Genomic DNA, 12,166 nt, shown 5'->3' with positions numbered 1-12,166 from the left:
TAGATAGCTCAGCAATCTTTTGCTCCGTGGCCATAACACTCACTCTATCGAATGAATCGGTATGGGAAGAATGTAGGCCTTCCAGGGGCGATCGGTATTGACGAAATGCACGATGTGGCATTCCATAAGCTGTGCCAAACCTAGTGGGACCACTAACACTCCCAAACCACCGTTTCTCCATTTGTTCTTCTATCAGCAGTGTGTTGGGTGGCTGAGTACGAAGAAACTCTGCCTTTGAATGTTTATATTGATTCTGAAATTAGAAGGTAAAATTAGCAACCAACTTAAATCTCGAATTCAATAGAAAAAACTATCAAACATTTAGTAAACAACCAAAATAGAACATGGTTGAAATCAATACTACTAACAATTCAACTAAAACAGGGTTGAAATTAATACTACTAAAAGGAAAACAAATCAATACTACTAACAATTTTTTCTTTCCTTCAATATCAACTTGCATTCGAGGAAAGCCAACCTGCATAGTTTTTACTAGATCTTCAAATATGCGATGAACTGCTATAGCTATTTTCTTTAGTTACTTTATGGATACTACCTAATATATTTAGATGTTGAATCTGTAATACCCGAATTGAAAAATCTAGCCAACGAGAAAAGATTACTGAAGGCACCAGGAAAAATCTACTTGCTTGGGACTTCAAGGATTTTATACTTTTTTCCCATTTTGTTCGCCTGAGAGTTCTTTCAACGACTTCTCCCCAAATTGCCATTGAAGTTTCATATTAGCCATGAAATAGTTATCACATTTTCATAAGGTATACCATAGATTTGCAATGCATAATATATGTATCATAATTTGCTTCAGTGGATCTATCATTGAAACATCACTATAACTTGAATGTTACAAAACCAAAAATAAAGATCAAGCATAAAAATGAGATAGGAGCCGGATCGCCGTTTCCTACAGTTTGTTGGCTGCATCTCTAGTTCTTCCTTTCAACATGTTCTAAACTTGGGTGGCACATCCTATATGCCAGCTTAAACCATTATTCAGTTTACTTCAATCCATATACAAACTATTTGAACTTACATCTTGTGTCTGTTGATTGATATAGAGAAGTGACTACACTGATGCAATCAATCAGTGATGCATTAACCAAGCAGTTTTCAAGTAAGCCACTCGCTACAGACAACTTAATCTAACAAACAAAATATGAAAAATAAAAAGAAGCTTACGTAGGTCCGCCTAGCCCGTTCCTCACACCACTTGTCTGGATCATTAGTGTTTGTCTTCTTCTTCACGTGAGTGATCATGAACGCCTTATCTTAAGGCACTGGCATCCCCCGTTTTAGTTCCTGCAAAAAAATAAACTGATAAGACATAAACAAAATAAAGTAAATTCACAATCTTACAAGTACACTTAAGGTAGACTTGCCAGCTTCCACCTCACGGCCTCTTGGCTCATAGCCCCACTAGTGTGTAGGGAGCCACCCTTGGTCGAATTTCTAACTTTCTTCCCTATTTCACTCAGTTGTAAGAATCTTTCATTAGTTGCCTAGTAATGCAGTAGCTTCTCATAGTTTTCAGGAAGGATACACTTAGGCTTCTTGTTAGATTCACGAACCCTTCCTAACATGTCACATAGTAAGCGCTGAGCTTTTTTCTTGAAGTTTTGAAAGTTAGATGTTAGCTTCTCGTAGGCGGCGGACACATTTTTCTGCGCAATGAAAAGTAAATGAGTTTAGTGGTGATAGAAAATTGTGGAGTGACCAGGTTGAAGATGGTGATATTGCAAGAGGGCATGATGTTGAGCAAGACAATCTAGTGATTCTTCAAAGATCAGCAGATCCGGTGGAAATTATGTTTGGCAAGAATTCAAGTGAAGAGATTGAAGGCAAGAACAGTTCTAAGGAACAGACTGTGGTTCCTAATGTGGAATTTACCACTAAGGCACAGATTGGTGCTAATATGCAAGATGCAGATTGGCATATGCAGGAAATGAATCAGGTTGATGCACGTGAACAAGAAATTAGCCAAGAGGTAGATAAGATTCATGTTTCAGCACCAGAAAGATTAGTAAATAAGCGAAAGAAAGAAAAGTACGAAGCAAAACATGCAGAAGATGATCTTCAAAGTGCGGAAAGCGAGAATCCGGTTACAAAGGGCAGAAAAAATATTGGAAAGTTACGGAGTGGTCATGTAATTGGTGAAGCAAAAAAAAAATGATTTTGAAGGGGTAAATTTAGGTGCTCAGGAACAGATGATGCAACATGAAGGAACTTCAAGTAAGAAGAAGCAGAACCAGGTGGTCAATATTCAAAAAAAACACTAGGAATTTGCAAGTTGCTTTAGTAATACTGTTACTGTTTGTACCAATGATCTTAATCATTTTAGAAATGATTTGGTTCAAATATGGGTCAAAGTTGGTTGCTCTTACTGTTCCATTGATCTTATAAGTATAGGAAATGATATGGGATTGGTATGTTCTAATGTTGATACAAAAACCAGAATCATTTTTATGGTACAAGGTTATGTGTCATATTATTTCAGCAGAGTTGGTTTGTGTCAGTGATCCTTTGCACTCAGGACTTGATTTGATACAAAATAGGTCTTTGCTATTCATTCAAGCAGATTTGGTAGGGATCATTTGGGAGCGACAGTGATTCAATTATGGAGGAATTTCCTTTGGAAAATGGCTGGTGTTTTTGTTATACCCCATTTAAACGGGTTAAATTAGAGTACAACATATTGGAGATTCCTATTTTGCTTTATTTTAGGAGTCGCCACCTAATTGATTTTAAGGTGAATTAGGGCACCTAATTATTAACTAAGGCAAAGTCTAACTATACCTCCGTTAATAGTCTGCTTAAATCAGCGTGATTCTAGGTAAGAGTTCTAATTATCCTAAAAGGAAGGGATTAGGCATCCTCTAGGATCCGTTAACTACGGTTTATCGGCCAAACTTAGGTTAATGAATTAAGATTAGATATAGTGCTTGAATTTTAAGAAAATAGCTTATACATATAATTAAGGTTTTAAAGGAGATATAATAATGCCGTCTAAATTAACTTATAGAAAAATATAGTAATTTGCATAAAGGAAATGCTTATAAAATGGAACTTGTAAAACGTGTTATAAGGGGCATAAGCTTTAAATCAAATTTGTTAAAATATATTTTGCTTAAAATGAAAATAGTAATGTCAATTATTCTTAAAGTGAGAAATAATTTAAAATAAACTTATAGAAAATATAATAGTTTATATAATATAAATGATTTTAATATAAGAAACGAGGAATCCCCCCTTGGACTCGTATACTATTTCTCCTATAATTCATCCAAGCTAGAAGATAAAAGTAAGATGAAGTGTTAGTCAAAAATCAAATACACAAAGAAAGAAAAAAAGGATTAATAGGTGAAAGAGAGAATTTACGAAGAAGGGCAATTGGACTCGTATACGATTGCAAAAATGAAAGAAAAAAAAGGATTAATAGGTGAAATTTATGAAGAAGGGCAATTTGGATTGTAAATAAAGAAGGCAGTAGCTATGAGAATACACGTCTATTGAGCATGGCACATTTTATTCGCATGTGAAGATACATCAACTAATCAGAACTATAGGAAAGCATAACCAGTAGCTATTTAAATCGACACATAGCAATCAATAAATGAAGCCACGATTTGGCTTCATGTTCAGCTGCCACAAGTAACACAACAACAGCAGATAGACACAGCAGTTCATGGCAAAATTTCACAGATGAGTGAGTAACAACTAACAGCGAACCAACTGAAATGCAGGCAGCAACATGCCCCAAAAAATAGCATATTTTCAGCGCAAAAGGAGGCAGAAAATACTTCAGACAGTATAAGCATAAACCAACAAAATGTCGTGATCAGATAGCCATCCTAGAATCCCCAAATCACCAAACAGACTCATTCATGTTATAAGATATAGATTTTAGAAATCCCTTTGATTCATTTTAAGACCCGGAATAGTGCCAAATAACAACTTTCATGCTTAGGACAAGACTATATCTGACCCAGCTTTTTAAAAAAAAGAAGAGTGATAATTGTCCTTTTCATTCTTTAGGAAACAGACTTTCAGTCCAGTGAGGTCAGTTCTAACTTCAATCAACATAATGCATCACTTGAGAGTACCATATCAAACATATCATGGGGGGTCCTCCAACAGAAACACAAACTATACAGAACACAATATATCCTTAGACAACCATCATAGACAAAGCATTAAAGAATACTACCACATGCTTGGATCTCATAGGATAAATGAACACATTTTGAGTTGGAAACTGGAAGCAAGCAACCATAGGATGGCTTATATCAACATGTTGGGCAGTTCTAAGTCATGTAAATAACAAGCCAACAAAGATGGTCAAATAAACCAGAACTCCCAATCTCAGTCAAGACACAGGGATTTCTCAGATATTCTATACAATGATTTAGTTCAAACAAACACCAAACATGATACTTCAAAATGCAAAATAAAAATAAGCTATTACAAGGTAAGGTAACAGTTTCGGCCATGGGACAACCTAGTAGGATCAGCAACATGACTCAACAATATTTCACAAGAACTTAAACTAATCCATCATTTAGCAGCCAAATTTGAAACTACACCTAGATGTTATTTGTAAAATGGACACTCGACTACCTCTTAATAGGGCAAGCATACATTCTGGTCACAACACATGTTTGACATGAATTTGAAATAACACAGGCTTAAAGGAACATGCTTAATCACACAAGTTAAGTCAACAACAAAATCATGCTTATCTAAGACTATTTAAACTATAGATAGCACATAAGATATAATCAATTGGTCCATATCTGGTTGATAAGTAGCATATCATTTCACTCTTGATAACATAAAATCAACATATAGGGACCACACTTTATTATTTGAATAGGGTGGAGTCAAACTTGTTCATGAAGCATGCTTAACTAATCATGCCGTTAAGCCCAAGATTTACTCTATGCAAAGATATTTAAACCATATTGAACTAGACTAATTACATATCAAACGGGCTTAGTCATCAAACATAATAGCATTATTGATCTGATTAGCATGCTTAATAACTAGTTAAATTAGTTCACATAATCCTATTCCTTTTAACTAAATCAAACCGAGTACAAATATAACTCACACACAGAACCAGACTATTCTAACACATCTATAGATGTTAAACTACACACAAATCATGTAAAAGCAGCAAAGTGAGCTAACACAGAACGAATAAACCTAAAAATGTAAAAAAAAGGGAAAAGAGAATTACCTTTTTCGGGTACAGTGAACTGGGATTTAGGCCACGAATCCACACTCGAACACGATGAACCCAAATTCGCTCGAATTACCAAGCCTCGGAAAAAAAATGAAGTAATTTGTGGATTGTTTTCTGCTATCTCTTTTTTTTTTGTACAATGCTGCGGCTATTTTTTTTTTATGAGATTACCGCCGTTTCCCCAAAAAAAAAACCCCTCTCCCCTGAAACCAAAACCTCATATTTATAGGACAAGCTTAGGGCTTTCTAGGGTTTTAAAAATTTTTGGGCGGGATTTTAAGTTGACCTCTTTCAAATCTGTCCTATGAAGAAGAGGACAAAACCCATTAAAAATCTGTACTCGAGAATCAATGGAACAGACGAAGGAGATGATTTTAAATTCACAAACAGCCAAAACTTCATTAAATCGATTTTAGATCCAAAAGAGACAACGGAGGAAAATGACGATTCTTACCCTCAGTTGAACACTGATGAACATTAATTCTTTTCCCCAAATGGCCATGCATGGCCTGTAAAATCGAAAGAAGTCCTGCGATTTACTATATATATCGAATGCGAGACAGAGGGGGAGAAGGGGAAAAGATGAACTGGACGATTTTTACACAAAAGGGGAAGGGACAATTTTTTGTCCATGGCTAAAGGGAAGCGGGGTTTTGCCGAAGTGGGGAGGAAGAGAGACAGGGGGAGGAGGAGAGTAGAGAGAGAGAGAAGAGAGAGCGGCGGAAAAGAAAAGGAAACCTAATCGTTTCCTTTAGAAAACGAAATGGGCCGGGGCGGGTTTAATGGGTAATGGGCTGGGTGGATGAAAGAATATGGACTGAGTATTAAATGTGGGCTAATCCGAAAATATGATGATTAATTGGGTTGATGAATTAAAAGATGGGCTAATATAGGGAAATAGCTTGGCTTCTAAATTTAAATAAAAGACCCATGTTAACTAATTATAGGCTAACATGTGTTAAAATATTATCTCATATAAAAGTATGTATTTATTAGTACTCAGATAAAAAAAATGACGTCGTAATAGCCGTGCAATATTATTTTGAAAGCCAATAGTAAATAAACACTATTATTTAATTGCGCAGAAATAAATGCAGTGCGTGTGCATACGATGGTAAAAAATGCTGAAATGATTATAATGCGAATTATAATAATACTAGTAATAATAATAATAATAACGAAAATAATAATAATAATAATAATAATAATAATAATAATAATAATAATAACGATAACAATCATAATAATAATAATAAGTATAATAATAATAATAGTAACAATAAGGATAAGAATAATAAAATAATGACAGCTAGTGACTGCAATGGAATAATGAAACGCCGGTAAAAAATCCAATAATTATAGTAAAATATAAATAATCATTTCTTAAATTGCCAAAAATACTATAAATGTAAATAAATATTTAGGGAAGGCGGGACAAAATTGGGTGTCGACAGTTTTGCCAAGGAAATTGGAAATGTAGATTGCATGCAATAAAAGTGACAATTAAGAGGAAATTTGGAAAGTTTGATACTGTTGGCATCAGGGATTCTATGCAATATTGGCTTATGCATGATGCTGGTGTGCCGATAAGCCTAAAAAACTGCATGAGTTCAATAAAGGCTGCCAGGTTTGTCCACATTCGATACTTTTTGGCTATAAGTTTTACTTGTTTTTGAGCAAGTCTAGGTCGTTTTGATGTGTTTGTGACATGTTGCGTGTGTTTAACGTGATTCGAGAGCAAGTCGTGAAAATGGAGTGAAAAAGATGTTCGAAAAGAGAAATTTACGAAGACGAGTTATACGGAGGAAGATACGGACCGTAGAATATTCACGGTCCGTAAATCCCATCGTGACATGCTCAACGAATGGGTCTTTGGATGAAGCAAATGTCCGAGCGTAAGTACGGACCGTATAATATTTACGGTCCGTAAAATCCACCGTATATTGGTTCCAGAAGAGTTGTTAAGACAAAGAGATTTACGGGCAAGTTATACGGACCGTATAATATTTACGGTCCGTGAAAGTTGATCGTACATTGGACCACTAGAGAGATTTCACGGAAGGCATCCATTGATTCTACGGACCGTATAAAAAGTACGGTCCGTACATTGGTCCGTCAAGGGCAATTTTGTCGATCCAGTTTTGCACGGTTTTGACTCTTATAAATACCGATTTTAGGTTTCTGCATTATTATTCAATACGAACTCGGTTTTTTTTCCCTTAGTATTAGCACTCATATTTTTGAAGTCTTTTGGAGATTACAAACAATTAGAATTCAATTCTCTTCAATTCCAAACAATCAATTGTAAGCATTATGTTTTCTATTACTGCTTATTGTTCTTCTCCTTTTATGAGTAGCTAATTTTCCTTACTAGGGTTGTGAACCCAATTGATGGGTGTTTTGTGATTGGGTTGTGATTGATATACACATAATGGATTATTAGGGTTTGTTTATTCTTCATTCTTCATTCATAATTAATGGTTGCAAACATTGATTAAAGCCAAAAACCTTGATTTATTTGGGAAAATAATTAGGGTTGGTAAGAATAAACAACAAGAACTCAAAGCTTTAAACTTTGTTTAATAAATTCACTTAGGAATAAGAAGAATTTACTTGGCATGATTAATCGTTCTTCATAGTTACTTTCTTATATTTGGGAAAATCATAGAAAGAAATAATCTTTATTTATTGGGAAATAGTAGAGATTCATATAGGGATTAAGTGCATTCATATAATGATCCATTAGAAGTATATCAAGATCAATGCCCATGATCATACACTCTATCTAACGGGGACACAACCTTAGTTTCTTTTACCATAAATTCACAACCAAAGCAATATTTAGCAATTAGTTACTAAAAACCCAACTTTTACCAAAATCATCGGATTAAGACATTAGACCTAAACATAGCATTCTACGAATTTAGTAACCTTTTCACACCCTATTCCCTGTGGGATTCGACCCCAACCTTGTTGGGTTACTATATTTGACAACGTCCGCGTTATACCATTAATAGGTGTAATTTGAGCGTATCAAATTTTGGCGCCGTTGCCGGTACAGTTTTGAAATTACTAAATAGTGTTTGCTTTATTGAAGTCTTTTGCTTATTCCATCACACCTTGTTTGCTACTCTGTGTAAACCAGGTGAACATGAATCGAATCGGCAAAATCAACATGCGGATAACCGGGGAATCGGTTGAACAATCGGGCGAATGATTCAGATGATGAGAATGTTTTCGCTGAGCTCGTTCCAGAGGAGGATTATGCATCTGCTATTGTTCAGCCTCGAGTTGGAGCTGCTTCTGTGAAAATTGATTCCTCTCTATATCAGTTGTTGAAGCTTGAGGGATACTTTCGGAACTCTACCGAGAATGACCCTCAACGTCATTTGCAGAATTTTGTGGATGTGTGTGCTAATCACATCCAGAACAACGTTCCACAAGATGCTATTCGGTTGAGGTTATTCAAATATTCCTTGGCTGGAGAGGCAAGAACATGGTTCGAGAAGCTGCCCCGAAATTCGATTACTTCATGGGCAGAGATGGTGGCTGCGTTTCTCACAAAATGGTACCCCCTAGCAAGAAGGCTGAAATTCGGGACAAGATCTATGAATTTAAGCAGCGACCGGGGAACAATTATATGAAGCATGGGAGAGATTCAAGGATTATTTGCGAAAGAGCCCAAATCATGGTTTTCGGAGAACATATTAATGGAGAAGTTCTACCGAGGGTTAGATCCGGTGTCGCAATCGGTTGCGAATAATGCGGTGATGGTTGTTTCATGAACAAATCTTATCGACGGGTGACCACCATACTTAACAAGCTGACAACTCATAATCAGGCTTGGCACTCAAACAATGCTGATGTGGTACCGTTCGGTAGTGCTATGATCCAAAATATAGTGAAGGAGAATCAAGATACTCAGCAAACCTTGGCAGAACTTGCAACAAATATTTCCTTGTTGACGAAGAAGTTCGATGATTCCCAGATCAAGAAGGTAAATGTTTGTGAGGAGATGCAATTTTACCAAAAGGGATGTACCATGCTCAAGATGGTCCATTCCACGAAGGGCCCCTATGCGGATTGAAGATGCTAATTATGTTAATAACTCTCAAGGGGGTTACCAGAGACGAGAATTACCAAGGTGGTTATCGAGTCGAATCGAATCAATGGAGACCTCAACAAGGTCAAGGTGCTTATAACAACTGCGGGAACTACAACAATAACTATGGTGGTGCGAACCAAGGGAGCTACAACAACAATAACAACTTTGGGAACAAGAGTTCCAACCCTTATATACCACCGAAAGGGCAGTCAACAGAGCAAGGTAGTTCAAAGGTTGAATCAATGCTTGAGAAGATTCTGGCAAATCAGTCTAAGTCTGAGAGAACTTTATCTGGGCTGACAGAGAGAGTGGGTTCCCATACGGCGGCTATTCAGAAGCTCGAGTCACGGATGAGGGATATTTCTAGAGAGCAAGACCCTCCTAAAAGGGAAGACTTCCGAGTGACACTATTCCAAATCCAAAGAATGGGGGAGGCGGTGTAGACCGTGTGTTTGCCATCACTACTAGGAGTGGTAAAATAATCCAAGGGGCTGAAAAGAAGGTGATTGATCTTGAGCCGATAGATGAAGAGGATGAGGTGCAGTCTGAAGCACCCATTATTGTTGATGAGAATGCTACTGACAAGAAGGTTGCTGATATTCCGGAGATTGCGAAGGCAGCTGAGAACACAAGCAAGCAGCCTGTGAAAGGGGCTCTCCGCCCTTTGACTCAGCTTTTCAAATCTACACCACCTTTTCCTCAGAGGTTGGTAAAGAAGAAGGAAGATGCTAAGTTCGAGAAATTTCATGATCAGCTGAAGCAGTTATCTCTTAATTTCCCCTTCTTGGATGCTGTCAAGGAGATGCCCGATTTTGCTAAATATGTGAAGGATTTGCTCACCAAGAAGAAAACGGTTCAACATGAAACCGTAAGTTTGACTCACACTGTGAGTTCCATCATCTCAACTACTACTGTTCAGAAGAAGGGAGATCCTGGGGCGTTCACCATTCCTTGTTCTATTGGGCACCATGATTTTGCTCGCGCTTTGTGTGATAATGGGGCGAGTATTAATTTGATGCCCCTTGCTATATACAAACAATCAGGTTTGGGGATGCCAAGGCCGACTACTATGAGGTTACAAATGGCTGATAGGTCTATCAAAAGACCTGTTGGGGTGGTTGATGATGTACTTGTGCGGGTTGGTGATTTTATGTTGCCCGCTGATTTTGTAATTCTTGACTGTGCTGTTGATAGGGACATTCCTATTATTCTGGGGAGACCTTTCCTTGCTACAGGGAGAGCACTGATGGATTCGGAAAAAAATGAAATCAAGTTCCGAGTCAACAATGAAGAAGTAACTTTTCAAGCCAGCAAAGGGATGAAGTTACCAAGTGCTTATGAGAGCATTTCGGTAATTGATTCGGTTGACGTTATTGATGAAGCAGTGGAGTTCAAGATGGAAGAAGAAAGTTTGGGTGAAGCTCTAGCTGGTATTCTAGTTAATTTTGATGCTGAAGATATGGAAGGTTATGTGGAGACGGTAAATTCACTTGCTGGGTTGGGATCATATTCTTACCAACCAAAGAAGCTGAATCTTGATCTGGAAAATAGAACAACTCCTCCAGAAAAGCCTTCGATCATTGAGCCACCTAAATTGGAGCTTAAACAGCTTCCCTCACATCTGAAATATGAGTTCCTTGGTCCAGACAATACATTGCCAGTAATTGTGTCAGCTGCGACCGAGGAGCGGATTTTACAGCTTTTGGAGGTGTTGAGGGAGTACAGGCGTGCTATTGGGTGGACCATAGCAGACATTCGGGGTATTCCATCTGGGATCTGTGAGCACAAAATTCAGTTGGAGGAAGGTAGCAAACCAAGTGTAGAGCATCAGAGGCGACTGAACGAGAACATGCAAGAGGTAGTCAAGAAGGAGATCATCAAATGGTTAGATGCTGGAGTGGTTTACCCGATTGCTGATAGTAAATGGGTGAGCCCAGTCCAATGTGTTCCTAAAAAGGGCGGCATCACTGTGGTGCCAAATGCAAAGAATGAGTTGATCCCAACGAGAACCGTGACCGGATGGAGAGTTTGCATGGATTATCGCAAGCTCAACACAGCCACATGCAAGGACCATTTCCCCATGCCTTTTATTGATCAGATGCTTGATAGGCTAGCGGGGCGTTCCTACTATTGTTTCCTTGATGGTTATTCGGGCTACAATCAGATCAATATTGCTTTGGAAGATCAGGAGAAGACTACTTTTACATGTCCTTATGGGACGTTTGCATTTAGCCGGATGCCGTTTGGGTTGTGTAATGCACCGACCACTTTTCGAGGTGCATGATGTCAATTTTCTCGATATGGTAGAGGATTACTTAGAGGTGTTCATGGATGATTTCTCTCGTGTAGGGGATTCGTTTGAAGAGTGTCTTGGCCATCTGGGTCAAGTGCTGAAAAGGTGTGAGGAGACCAATCTCGTTCTAAATTGGGAGAAGTGCCATTTTATGGTAAAGGAAGGGATCGTCCTTGGTCACAAAATCTCTGAAAAGGGAATTGAGGTAGATCAAGCAAAAATTGATGTGATTGCAAAACTTCCACCACCTATCTCAGTCAAAGGTGTCCGGTTTCTTGGGACATGCTGGGTTCTACAGGCGCTTCATCAAAGATTTCTCCAAGATTGCTAACCCCATGTGCAAGCTTCTTGAAAAAGAGGCTAAGTTTGCTTTTGATGATAAGTGCCGAAAGGCGTTTGATGAGTTGAAAGAGCGTCTTACCACTGCTCCTATTATTGTTGCTCCTGACTGGTCCTTGCCATTTGAACTGATGTGTGATGCTAGTGGTTTTGCAATAGGTGCTTGTGC

At 37.9% G+C, this 12,166-nt stretch overlaps 1 non-coding gene across 1 annotated transcript; it reads right to left on the bottom strand.

Annotated features, from left to right (window-relative positions):
- Positions 1-8,850: 8,850 nt before the first annotated feature.
- On the bottom strand, positions 8,851-8,955 carry LOC132051300 (small nucleolar RNA R71). The gene has a single exon (XR_009413672.1). It is a non-coding gene; the product is annotated as a small nucleolar RNA R71 (small nucleolar RNA).
- Between the last annotated feature and the right edge of the window lie 3,211 nt (positions 8,956-12,166).

Source organism: Lycium ferocissimum, chromosome 3 (genome assembly GCF_029784015.1).
Source record: "Lycium ferocissimum isolate CSIRO_LF1 chromosome 3, AGI_CSIRO_Lferr_CH_V1, whole genome shotgun sequence".
In the NCBI taxonomy this organism is placed as follows: Eukaryota; Viridiplantae; Streptophyta; class Magnoliopsida; order Solanales; family Solanaceae; genus Lycium; species Lycium ferocissimum.
Note: the sequence above shows the minus strand (reverse complement) of the source record. Positions and strands in the feature narration are given on the sequence as shown.